Source organism: Lepidochelys kempii, chromosome 4 (genome assembly GCF_965140265.1).
Source record: "Lepidochelys kempii isolate rLepKem1 chromosome 4, rLepKem1.hap2, whole genome shotgun sequence".
In the NCBI taxonomy this organism is placed as follows: Eukaryota; Metazoa; Chordata; order Testudines; family Cheloniidae; genus Lepidochelys; species Lepidochelys kempii.
The window spans coordinates 103,121,248-103,135,129 of record NC_133259.1 but is presented as its reverse complement, the minus strand read 5'-3'; positions in this window follow the sequence as shown (position 1 = coordinate 103,135,129).

Here is a 13,882-nt window from a genome sequence, read left to right as displayed (position 1 = left end):
GAGCTTGGTATCATCCGCAAATGTTATAAGTGTACTCTCTGTCATTATCTTAATCACTGATGAAGATATTGAACAGAAACGGACCCAGGACTTATCCCTGCAGGATCCCACTCATTATGCCCTTCCAGTATCACTGTGAACCACTGATAACTACTCGCTGGGAATGGTTTTGTAACCAGTTTTGCACCCACCTTATAGTAGCTCCATCTAGGTTGCATTTCCCTAGTTTGATTATGACAAAGTCATGTGAAACAGTATCAAAACTTTACTAAAAGTCAAGATATATTATGTTTACCACTTCCCCACTATCCATAAGTCTTGTTACCCTGTCAAAGAAAGATGTCAGGTTAGTTTGACATGATTTGTTCTTGACAAATCCATGCTGATTGTTACTTATCACCTTATCTTCTAGATGTTTGCAAATTGATTGCTTAATTATTTGCTCCATTATCTTTCTGGGTACAGAACTTAAGCTGTAATTCCCCTGGTTGTCCTTATTTCCCTTTTTATAGATTGGCATTATATTTGCCCTTTTCCAGCCTTCTGGAATCTCTCCCAACTTTTCAAAGATAATCGCCAGTGGCTCAGATATCTCTTCAGCTTCTTGAATATTCTAGGATGCATGTCATCAGGGCCTGGTGACATCTAATGTGTCTAAGAAATTTTTAATTTGTTCTTTCCCTGTTTTAGCCTACCTCATTTTCACTGGCATTCACTATGTTAAACGTCCAATCACCACCAACCTTCTTGGTGAAAACCGAAACAAAGAAGTTATTAATAACCTCTGCCATTTCCACATTTTCTATTATTATTTTTCCTCCCTCATTGAGTAACAGCCCTACCCTGTCCTTGGTCTTCCTCTTGCTACTAATGTATTTGTTTCATGTTTTATTGTTACCCTTTATGTCTTTAGCTAGTTTGATTTCATTTTGTGCCTTGTCCTTTCTAATTTTGTCCCTACATACATGAGTTATTTGTTTATATTCATCCTTTGTAATTTGACCTAGTTTCTACTTTTTGTAGGATTCATTTTTTATTTTAGATCATTGAAGATCCCCTGGTTAAGCCAGGGTGCTCTCTTGCCATACTTCCTATGTTTCCTATGCAGTGGAATAGTTTGCTCTTGTGTCCTTAATGATGTCTCTTTGAAAAACTTCCAGCTGTCTTCAATTGTTTGTCCCCGTAGACTTGATTACCATGGGATCTTACCTACCAACTCCCTGAGTTTGCTAAAGTCTGCCTTCTTGAAATCCATTGTTTTTATTTTGCTGTTCTTCTTCCTACCATTCCTTAGAATCATGAACTCTATCATTTCATGATCACTTTCACCCAAGCTGCCTTCCACTGTCAAATTTTCAACCAGCTCCTCCCTATTTGTCAAAATCAAATCTAGAACAGCCTCTCCCCTCGTAGCTTTCTCCACCTTCTGAAATAATAATAATAAAAACGTCTCCAGTACATTCCAAATTGTTGTTGGATAATCTGTGCCCTGCTGTATCATTTTCCCGACAGATGTCTGACTAGTTGAAGTAACCCATCACCACCGAGTCTTGCGCTTTGGATGATTTTGTTAGTTGTTTAAAAAAATCCTCATCCACCTCTTCTTCCTGGTTAGGTGGTCTGTAATAGACCCTTACCATAACATCACCCTGGTTTTTTACCCCTTTTATCCTTACCCAGAGACTTTCAACAAGTCTGTCCTGTACTTCCATCTCAATCTCAGTCCAAATGTATACATTTTTAATATGTAACGCAACACCTCCCCCCACCTTTTTCCGTGCCTGTCCTTCCTGACCAAGCCATACTCTTCTATAGCAATATTCTAGTCATGCATATTATCCCACCAAGTCTCTGATGCCAACTATGTCATAACTGTGTTTATTTATGAGCATTTCGAGTTCTTCCTGCTTATTCCCCATACTTCTCATGTTAGTATACAGACATCTAAGATACTGATTTGATCCCCCCCACCCAGTTCTGTCTTGTCTATCCTTTATCCCTGCTATAACAGCCCATGCTCCCCCCTAACCCAGTCTCCATGTTTTTGACTTACCTGTGGGATTTGGTCACCTTCCTCCTTCGAACCTTTTTTAAAGCCCTCCTCACTAGGTTAGCCAGTCTGTATCCAAATATGCTCTTCCGCTTCCTCGATAGGTGGACCCCATCTTTGTTTAGCAGTCCTTCTTCCTGGAGCAACATCCCATGGTCAAGGAAGTTGAAGCCCTTCTGGTGACACCATTTTTGGCGCCAGACATTCAACTCCAGGATGCATCTGTCTCTGCGTGGGCCCCTACCCTTGATCAGATGGATCGAAGAGAAGACCAACTGCATTCCAGACTCCTTCACCCTGACTCCCAGAGCCCTGTAGTCACTTCTGTTCTGCTGAGGATCATACCTTCCAGTATCATTAGTGACCACATGGATGAGTAGCATGGGATAGTAGTCAGAGGGTTGGATGAGCCTCAACAATCCCTCCATAACATCTCGGATACAGGCCCCCAGTAGGCAGGATGCCATGTCAGAGTGACAGATGGCTACCTCCATTCCCCTCAGAAGAGAGATACCAACCACCTCTAACCTATGTTTTCTCCTGAGAGTGGTGGCTGAGATCCTCCCATCCTTTGGGGGTGATTCCACATGGCTCATTGCCAGGGCAGCATATTGTTTTTTTATCACAATGGTGGATGGGTTGGGAGTAGGGGTGGAGTACTGCCTGCTGCCAGAAGTAACCATCAGCCAGTTTCCTCCCTGTGACAGAGCCCTATCCTCCTTCCTCAGGGCTATGACAGCAATTCTCTCTAGCTGGATAGCTTCTGCAGACTTGGATGTCTCCATATGAATACTGTCAATGAATTCTTCGTGGGCATGGATGCTCCTCAGCTTAGCCACCTCCTCCTGTAACTCTCCTACCTGCTTCCTGAGAGATTCCACTAGCAGTCACCTTTCACACTGGATTGTCCCCCCACCCTGGCTTTCTGTGAGTGGGAAATGAAGGCCACAGTCTCTGAAAATCCACACAAGGATCTGGGTTGAGGCATCCATGGTTAGACTGACTGTCTGGATGCAGGCGCAGGTGGAGGAGACAGGAGCAGCATTGGCACTGGCAATGTGGTCCTTCCTAATCTTAGCAATTATGTTATATCTCCAACTCCCTCTCAAACTCCCCTGTTTGTGGTCCCCTGTACGCTAGCTCATTCATGTGACAGTTACAAATTTAAATTAAAAAAAGGTCAGGAAATTCAACATTATTCAAAGGTGCTATGTGAAATTAATGTGTGTTTTATTGGTTATGGACAAATGGTTTATGTTGTTTGTTTGTTTTCATGATGTTCTATGATGAGCCAGTCAAAGATTCAGGCTCTTGGTGGGAGAACCACCCCTAAAATTATTGCATAATACTAAAACAGTATAACAAATGCACTAAAATAAAATAAAAATAGGTCATTCTGGACTCAGAGACCAGACTGGATCACCCATAGGTAGTCTAGCAGATATGTTGCATCTTCTGATGTAGCCATGCCTTCAGGCTTTTATGTGTGGATCTGTCCTTTATCCAACTATTCTCGTTTCAGCCATACACTTTATAGTATACATACGATAGCATACATAATCATCAGGTCTTATTGGGTTTCTGATCCAAACTGAGGGCTTGTCTGGGCCAGCTATCAAAAAACATTAGCATCACCTTGTGGTGCTTGTCTAACTCAACAGCATGATAGTCAGAAATCAAGAGCTGAAAGACAAAACTGGAAATATCTTTGGCTGATAGCGCTGTGATCACTGATATTTCTTCAGAGACCAGAGAAATTAAATAGCCGCACCTCTTAGAAAATAATATTGTCATAAAAACGACTCCTACTGCAAATAATTATACATGCTAGGGAAACTTGGGTAGCGCTGTTTAGAAATCTAGTTCTAATGTCTTTGTGAATCTATAGATATAAATCTGCTCTTCAGGACAATCCAGCCATTAGAATTGAAAGAAACATTTTTTGGCTCAACTAGATCAAGGGGGGGAGAGGGTTATTTCTATACAATCAGTCAAGGAAGGATCTCTGCTCTCATTTTAGTAAGGCAGTCAATTTGCAAAAGAAAGAGCACTGGCATTATTTCTCATTTAGGAATGTGCTCAAGTCACTGGTTAACTGAATTGGATGAAAAATACTGGTTGAACCATTCCTATTTACTTTTAAATTTCCCAGCAGATACCAAAACCTCAGTGTTCAGTACTTTCAAATATAGAATTTTTTTATATTTGCTTAAATATGATTTGATGTGTTGTATATATTCCAAGATATGTGCTACATATACAATTGGAGTGAGGTTATTTTTAATGACAGGTTTCAGAGTAACAGCCGTGTTAGTCTGTATTCGCAAAAAGAAAAGGAGTACTTGTGGCACCTTAGAGACTAACCAATTTATTAGAGCATAAGCTTTCGTGAGCTACAGCTCACTTCCTGCATCTGAGGAAGTGAGCTGTAGCTCACGAAAGCTTATGCTCTAATAAATTGGTTAGTCTCTAAGGTGCCACAAGTACTCCTTTTCTTTTTGTTATTTTTAATGCATTTTGTATATCGATGGCAGGAGAACAGCTCATTACTGGTAGGGTATTGGTTATTTATCACATGTTAAATAATTTATATCTAGTTTATATAATCTCATTACATATTGGTTTAAAACAGTACCAGAAAAAAGCAGTGAGGCTGGGGCTCTCAGTTACAATATTGTGTGCATTGTGATTCATGAAATAAAAGACAATGTTCTATTATTATTTGGAGTGTCATAGAGAAGTTTTTTCCTTGCATTCCACTGGAGCAAATGATTTGATCATACAGAAACTATCAGACTCCACTTTAAAAAAAAATTGGAACCATATTGAATTGAAATATATGATAAAATATTTCAAGTTGAGTGTGATAGCAAGGACTTCTTCAGCAGAGTGAAGTCCACAATGGGTCTTTGGCTTGCTCAAAGCTTCCAGGGCAAAACTCACACACATCAGTCACTGCCTTAAAGATATAAGCTTCTGTCTCCACAGCTACAGACCTCCCTGTTTCAAAGCTTTAGGATCTATGGCAAGGTACCTTCTCAGTCTCACCAGCCTCAGCTGTTTTTCACCTTGGTGAGATGGGCTTGGGTAAAACAGTCCTTCTAGGATGCACAGGGGCAGCCCATTCCTTCTCTCAGCCAGTCTTTTGGTCTTGTTTTTCTTCCCTTGTGGGAGGAGATGCATCTCCCCTCCTAGTGTGGCTCAGTATCTTGCCGCTCCTAGCCTACTAGCAGCTTGTCTGACACTTATCCCACCGCCAGCAGGGGTGGGTTTAAAAAGGTCTCAGGCAGCCCTTAGTTGGAATCAGCTGATTCTAACTGACCTCAGGTAACTCCCTCTCAGCTGATCCTAATTGATTATCTGGTAACTCCTTCTCAGCAGAACCTGATTGACCTGTAGTTACCCCTCCTCCACTGATAGGGAGGAGGGCCTTTTAACCTTCTGGGACTGTTTTCTACCTCCCCACCCCCATCCTTGCAACTGTCTGTCCTGAGTTTATCACAGAGCCTATGGCTAGCTCCTCTCCTCCATTTCCTGATGATTTTCCAGGCAGCTTCTGAAAATGAGGATAAGCTAGCACCATGTGATTTGTCTGTTCTCCACAGGCCATACATGGATAATTGCTGGTCTTGGTGCACCATCCATCAGTTAACACTTCAAACAATTACGGTGTCACCAAGTCTTATGATTTTATTGCAAGTCTCACAATATTTGGTGTTTTAATTAGAAGCCCAGGTTCTAGAATCCTGTGTGTATGTGAAAATCTCAGCTTTTATATATATATATATATATATATATATATATATATATCTTTATATATATATAAAGCTTCTAGCCTTTATGGTTGTAGAGGAAAACTTGAAAACTTGAGCCAAGTGCACTCTAAAAGCTCAAAAGGCAAATGAAAAGAACTCAAGATTTATTATCCTTGGAGCCTGACTTGTGATTTTTGAATGCTTGAGGTTGGTAACAGTGTTTTAAGTCTAGGTTGTGCCTTAATTACATCAACCTGATTTGGAGTAGGGTGCATAGAAGACACTGCAATGAAAGTCACAGGAGAAATGTTTGCTCATTCAGTCAGAATTCCTCCAGTGAGGGTGGTAGGTATCATAAACTGAAGCGGCACCATTTAACTGGATTAAGTGTGCACTCCCCTTGTTCCAGGCCAGTCCAGAGGGAGGATGGAGGAATTATTTATGCTCACCCTACTCCTTCTTAGGGAGGCTAGGGTTGCATACAATGCTAGCCTGAAGCAGTGACTTTGCTTTACTGTGTCTGTGACCTCCACTGAGGCTAAAGTGTGTGAATGGGAGAGTCTGGAGAAACACCTTGTATCCTCCTCCCTCCATTGAATGGCTTTGATACAACTTTAAATTGCAATCATTTGGTTTAAGATACTTTATCATTCACATGCCTGTAAAACTGAATAAAACATAATTATTTGTTCACTGTAACCTTTCAGGTGAACATCTGAAGTGTGATACTTTCAATTCTGAGCTTTTTTGTAAATGAAGAAACTCGGGATGCACATAAGAATGTATTTTATTTTTAAAGACTTAGATAATTTCCTCAATTACTATTATTTTTTTGAAGATGGGATCACTCAGGACCTGTACTGAAAAGATTGAACTGTAATCCTCTCAGCTGTGATAATTGTATGTACCTTTTTCTTGTGTCAACATTTTCCCCTCCAGTTTCTGTCTGAACTCTTACTGAATAATAAAAAATGGAAGCACAAAGCACTAGACAAGCTCTCAATCAACAAATCATGTAGAAGTGTGCATTGTCCTGTGTATACTTTCGTAAGTCCAATTACATCTAAAAATATATCTGTTCAAATTACAATTTCTAATGGTGTCAACATTTCATTCCAAGCTACCTTCAGATGTGTTTAAATTGCAGATTGAACTTTAACCTCAAGATTTATTTATTTTCTCACAGAGGAGGTCTAGTGCCTTTGAATTCATAGTATTATATCACTTCTGTATCTCAGTACAATCTACAGTAGAATAGAAAACTCAGATATACCATAGCCCTACTATATTAACCAATCAATAATGTGAGACTGCTTGACTCCTAAGGATAGTGTCTTAATTAGAAGGAAGGATATTTCAATATATATTAATAACATTTATCTTCTACTATGTGCAACTGATTATGTATAGCTTTATTGAAGTGTTGCTCCTTTTAAAAATACTTTCAGTTCATTTCTGGTTACTAGAAGCATACACTCCATTGTGGAAACTCTCATGATGTGAGTTGTGGAAATATGTGATGGAAAGAAAGTGAGAATCATTATGTTTGATCACTGTTCTACTTTTTTTTTTATTCTAGCATCTTTTCTTAAAAAATGTACTTAATTAGTTACATATAAAATTACTATGAATAATTTGCATAATTTTTCCTGTCTTAAACTGTCTACTAATGTATGTATGTACTTCTGTACAACTGTGTACAGTAAATACAAAGGGCTTGCTCTTGTCACAGTTGGGATGAGGGCAGTCAGAACTAGTGGTCGGAACAGTAGTAGGGAGTCGGGCTGAGTCAGGTACCTGGCAGTCAGAGTCTGAAACAGGCCAGAGGGTGAACTGAAAGTCAAATGTCAGGAGGCAGGAGTTGGGCACCAGGTTAAAGATAGCAATTATTAAATTAAAATTAAACGGCAAAATCAAGGTCAAACCACAGTCAGAAACCGAAGTCTAAGGTCTATCACAAGCAGGGTCTGTGGTGTTGCTCAGACAGCTCTCCTTCATGGCTTCCTGGTTTAAGTATTGGTATCAGCCAATCACGGGGCTGTGAGGGACCACCACTAGGGTCCTGCTGGGTGGTAATTCCTTGTGAGCCTAGACTCACAGGGTCATTTCATGGGAGCCCAGACTAAGCCTTTCTTGGCAATGTGGAGGTATCAGTGGCCCAGACACACCCAGGTTCCAGCCCTGTAGCTGCTAAGAGCTCTTGTTCATCTAGAACTCAAAAGAGACTATGTTGTGTGACCCTTATTCATGCCAGTGAGCATTGGCATGAGTAGTCCCATTGACTTTAATGAACTACTCATGTGAGTAGGTGTTCACCAGCCAGTGTTACATAAAAAAACATGCGTTTTGCTACCAACTTCAATGAGATGAGGACTGAACCTGATGTATCTAAATAAGTAATAACAAGAATTAATCATTGTTGTCCTCATAATTTGGATGATAGAGTTTTGATTTGCTTCACTTAATTTTTCTGAAATACGCCACAACTGGATAAAAATAGGACCAATATCTGAATTACCCCAAATCTAGGATTTGTTTTTGTCAAAACAAATCCTAATTTTTGCCCCTCTCTAACCAGTTTTAATCCTAAAATAATTTCTATCCAGATATCAAAGAGGCAGTACATTAAAAATATATATATTAGGAAAATCATGGGGGATAAGGGGTCCTTTAAGGATAGAACCATGTGCAGGGTTATCTTTTTTAAGATTAGGGAACTTGTATGGTGCTTTATGGTGCTGAGGGCAGCTCAAGAGATAAGATGGGTATCTCTACACTGGAAAAAATGTGGCAGTGAGTCTCAGGGTCAACTGATTCAGGCTTGCAGAACTCATGCTATGGAGCTAAAAATAGCAGTATAGATGTTCCTGCTCAGGCTGGAGCCTGGGCTCAATCCTGGCAAGGGTGGGTGGGCCTCAGAGCCCAGGCTCCAGCCCAAGCAGGAACATATACATTATTATTTATAGCCCTACAGCACGAGCCCTGTGAGCCCAAGTCAGTTGACCCAAGTTCTGGGACTCACTGCCGCAGGGTTTTTTCTTGCAGTGTAGACACATTCTTAACCTATAAAACAGAGAAAACATTAATAATCTTGGATGTTCGCTCTCACAGATAGATGAAAAGACAGTTACTGCCAGGGATTAATAAAAAAGACATCACTGTACAACATATTTTGAAATTCATGCAGGGTCTCCCTACCTGCTGTGCTTAATTTCAGAATCCAGTACTTATCATTAAAGGCAAAAGAAAAAAAAAGTTCTTTACTCTTTTACATGTAAACTACATGATATACATTTCCCTTAAAAATAAACAGCTTCTGCAAGGGGCATATGCCCTACCCAGGGCTCCAAAGTTCTGACCTCTGCCTCGTGTTGTAAATTGGTCTTGTGCGCATATGTCTGATATGTAAAATGTGCAAGATCACTTTGATTGTTTTTTTAAAGACCTAGTCACTCATACCGACCAAAACCTAGCTGCCACTCTTAATTAAATGTACAGCATGGCCTTTCTTCTCTAGATCACAAGATGAAAGCCCAGTGATTACAATACGGATGACTGTTTGCTAGCCTAAATAGAATTAGTGTATTAATCTCAGTCCCCTGCCCAGTTGCACATTACAAAAACATTGTCATACACTAATTAATTGGCAACTTTATTATTGTCCTCAGCAGAAAAGCCATTGACTTCAATGGTTGTTGATTCAGGTTCTTGACATGTTTGTTTTTTAGGGTTTTTGGAACTTAAAGCAGTGGTAACTTAACTGGGTTTATTTTTGTTTATTTAGGCTCTCAGGAATAAATTAATAGAGACACAGGTCCTTCATCTGATAAATGATTGGTACAAACAAGAGTGCTTTTACCTAAAACTGCTTTATTACTGGGTCTAAAGAACACACACACACATGTATGCTGCAGCAGTAGGTTCAGAGCATCCCAAACATGTATACTTATCCAAAGTCTGAGATTGTTTCGAATTTGCCCTTTCACTTTGTTTATTTTAGTCAGTAAAACTGCAACTTGCAGCTGTTTTTGTCTACCTAAACAAGGCCAGATTTTTCTCCTGACTCTGTGGTGTTGTTGCTGCCATCTTAGAGGGGAGGGTTTAAATGCACAAGATGGCTGTGGATTATATAAGAACATAAGAATGGCCATACTGGGTCAGACCAAAGGTCCATCCAGCCCAGAATCCTGTGTACCGACAGTGGCCAATGCCAGGTGCCCCAGAGTGAGTGAACCTATCAGGTAATGATCAAGTGATCTCTCTCCTGCCATCCATCTCCATCCTCTGACAAACAGAGGCTAGGGACAGCATTCCTTACCCATCCTGGCTAATAGCCATTAATTGACTTAACCACCATGAAATTATCCAGTTCTCTTTTAAACCCTGTTATGGTACTAGCCTTCACAACCTCCTCAGGCAAGGAGTTCCACAGGTTTGCTGTGCACTGTGTGAAGAGTTTTCTTCTATTTATTTTAAACCTGCTGCCCATTAATTTCATTTGGTGGCCCCTAGTTCTTATTTTATGGGAACAAGTAAATAACTTTTCCTTATTCACTTTCGCCACACCACTCATGATTTTATAGACCTCTGTCATAGCCCCCCTTAGTCTCCACTTTTCTAAGCTGAAAAGTCCTAGCATCTTTAATCTCTCCTCATATGGGACCCGTTCCAAACCTCTAATAATTTTAGTTGCCCTTCTCTGAACCTTTTCTAATGCCAGTATATCTTTTTTGAGATGAGGAGATCACATCTATATGCCGTATTCAAGATGTGGGCATACCATGGATTTATATAAGGGAAACTGTCTTATTCTCTATCCCTTTTTAAATGATTCCTAACATCCTGTTTGCTTTTTTGACTGTCGCTGCACACTGCGTGGACATCTTCAGAGAACTATCCACAATGACTCCAAGATCTCTTTCCTGATTAGTTGTAGCTAAATTAGCCCCCATTCATATTGTATGTATAGTTGATTATATATATATATATATATATATATATATATAATATCCAGTTCTCTCACAACATGCTGAAAATCTTTTGGTCACTTTCTGTGAAAAGTTACAATTTAAGTACATGTTCCAAATTTTAAGGATTCTGCATGTGGAATAAAAGTGATTTATATGTAAGATATATCACATTTCCAGATGTAACTCCATTGTCCTCATGCTGCAGTTGTGATCTTGATATACTTGCTGTGAGCACTGCTACTAAGGGAACTCTTGGCATTTGCAGCATCTTGTGAGGACTAGATCATAGAAACAGGTGATCATTAGTGGTTTGCAGCCTATTGTAGGAAAAAGGCCCATCATGGGAGCAGACAATTTCTTCTCAAATAAATAGAGATGATGAACATGCTAAAGGGGCTTCGGGACTTTAAAGATAAGCTTCCACAGCTCTTTTTACATGACCTTAAAGTGTATGAAATATAATTATAACAAAAGGCAAAACTACTCAATGTTTGTTTGTGTTTTTCTTGCATTATTATGGACTCAAAAATTGGCCTATTTCACCAAAAGCGAATCACCCAAAACAAAACAAGAATGTGCAAACATCTCCAGATGTTGTATACTGTTACCACTTTAGCACGGTACCTGACTTCCTACTTTAATATTTTATATATAATGAATAAATCAAATACCATATTTGACAGCAACGATGATCCTATGATAATTCATGCTGTAACATGGCACAATATGCATATCATTCTCAAAGGAGCAATTTCAATTTTTCCACTTTTACATCTCAGTTGAGCCTTTCTTAGGCAGTGCTGCATTGTTATGATAAAAAATTTATTTTGGATATAATTGGTTAGCTAATCATGTTACAATATTTTTGGATTGGTTAGGTAAATTTCAGAAAAGTGATTGGTTAAGGTATAGCTGAGTATATTACCATATAAATTAGTGGCAAACAGGAAGTACGTTGGGATTTGAAAATAAGGAAAAAGGAACTTGGATTTAAGCTTGCTGTTTAAGGTCACCCCAATAAACATCTAATTGTTTGCACATTCGGACACTGGATATTGTTGCTCTCTGTTCATGCGAGAAGGACCAGGGAAGTGAGAGGGGGAAGGAATAAGCCCCCTAACATCTTGGTGCCATGACTTGGATGCATCACATCGGATCGGTGATTGGCAGCCTGTAAGTCCCCTTCTCCAACAGTCCCTTGGAGGGGGTATAACCAACTCAGATGATGGTAGTTGCGGGTTCTGGCAAACCAGGGTAATGGATTTTTTTGATAAATGGATAAGGAAGAATCAGGGCCCATACCAGGTGCAGGGGTCAACCTGGGATGAGATTAAAAAGGAAATGGAGGTAGTGTTAGGGGACCCAGTGGATGGGGAGTGGCTGAGGAGCCCACCCTTCTTGGTACATGGGTAGTGGAAGAAGGTCCCTGCCCCTGGAGAATGGATGCCGTCCAGGGAAAGGAGGCACTTCAGTCCGCTTGTGAGAGGTTTGAAGTAAGGGCAGCATTACAGGAGCTGGGACTTGGTCCTGGAGGAGTGGGGGGCAGGGGAAAGGGGAGGAAAGGTTTCAAAGTGAAAAATGGCAGGGTTTGCAGGAACAGGTAACAACCCCCATTCTTCTCCCAGAGCCAGGATGAAAACCTGGGGGTAAGAGTTCCCAAGTGTTTCAACCCAGGGAGCCTACTCTTGGCTCAGAGTTAACTATATCCTTTTCTTCTTTCCCTTCTTCTTTCTCTCAGTTTACTTAATTTGCTGCTGGTAGCTTGTACTTTAAACTGACCTCACAGGCTTAATTGGTTTCTTTCCACCTCTTCCCACTCTTCTCCCCCTGCCCTTCCACACTTCTGTTTTTCTGAAGTTTTAATGGAGGGTACTTTGGATACTTATGTAAAATGTTTTTGTTTTTTTTGGACAAAGCATGGCAGAGGTCTGCTGTATTCCACTGGAATTTTTGGAGTAAAGGATCCATGGGCAACCATGGAGACAAATGTTTTACTGCCTTTTTGAACAGTCTCAAGGTAAAGGTTAAGGCAGCTGTGTGGCAAAAATTGTACTTGGTAAAGAGTAACAGTTGTGGTGTTACAAGAAGGATATTTTTGGTTTAATGATAAAACCCAGTTATATAAATGTAACGCTGTGCAGTCACATTGGATGGAACCTTGGTAATTAAATTATCCAAGGGGGTCAGGTAGAGTGGCTACTATCACCACTATGCTTCTGTCCTCAGAAGCCTTTACAGCTATTCTGAGGGAAAATTGGGCCTTTTCCCACAGAAATGGTCTATAAGGAACTGCTGCAGGCAGCAGGTGGAGAGATAATCTGATCAAAATTATTTGACTATTGGGTAATGTAATCAAAATCACTAAAGGAATGTAAGGGGTTTCTATTAGAACTTAACTTGGCTGCCCCTGGCTGTCTTTAGTTGTACAAGATGGGAATGTAATCAGGGTACAGTTGTGTAAAAAAAGAGTAATCGCAGTGCAAGGGATGTTAGGCAAAAGAGAATTTTGTGTGTGCACAGGTAAAAGAAAAGAAAAAGGGGAGCAGTGATGGGAACACTGAGCCTTGGGGTGGTTCTGGGGGATCGGACTGTCACTTTGGTAGGGGTGCATAAAAACTCTGTGGACATAGGGGAGGCAGTTACACCTTGGGTAAAATTGATATGGCTAATATAATGTTATGGAGGTTAAACCATGGAAGGAATGTGTGCAGGATGTGTGTAGTGTATATTGAAGAAGGGGTAAAAGAAATGCAAAGAAAACATGGTACTTAATTAAAATCCTGTTAGGGCTCCATAATAGGTTGTGCTTTCTTTTTCAGATCTCTGTGTGTTTTGGAGCAGGAGATGAAAGTGGAAAGTAATCAGAACTCTGGTGGAAGTGGAATGTTTCCCTTTTAAGACAGTCTCTGAGCTGCTAATAGCTTTGAATCCAAAAGCAAGCCAAAAAGCCTCTGTGTGGATGCAAATTACCTAGCTGATGGGAAAAGGGAAGAACTGCCCATAAGTGGCAGCACAAAGAAACAAAGGAGCTGCAAATAATAAATACATCTGGTCAGCAAACAAGCTACTAGGAGACTCAAATTATGGCCCTCCAGGAAAAGGAGGTG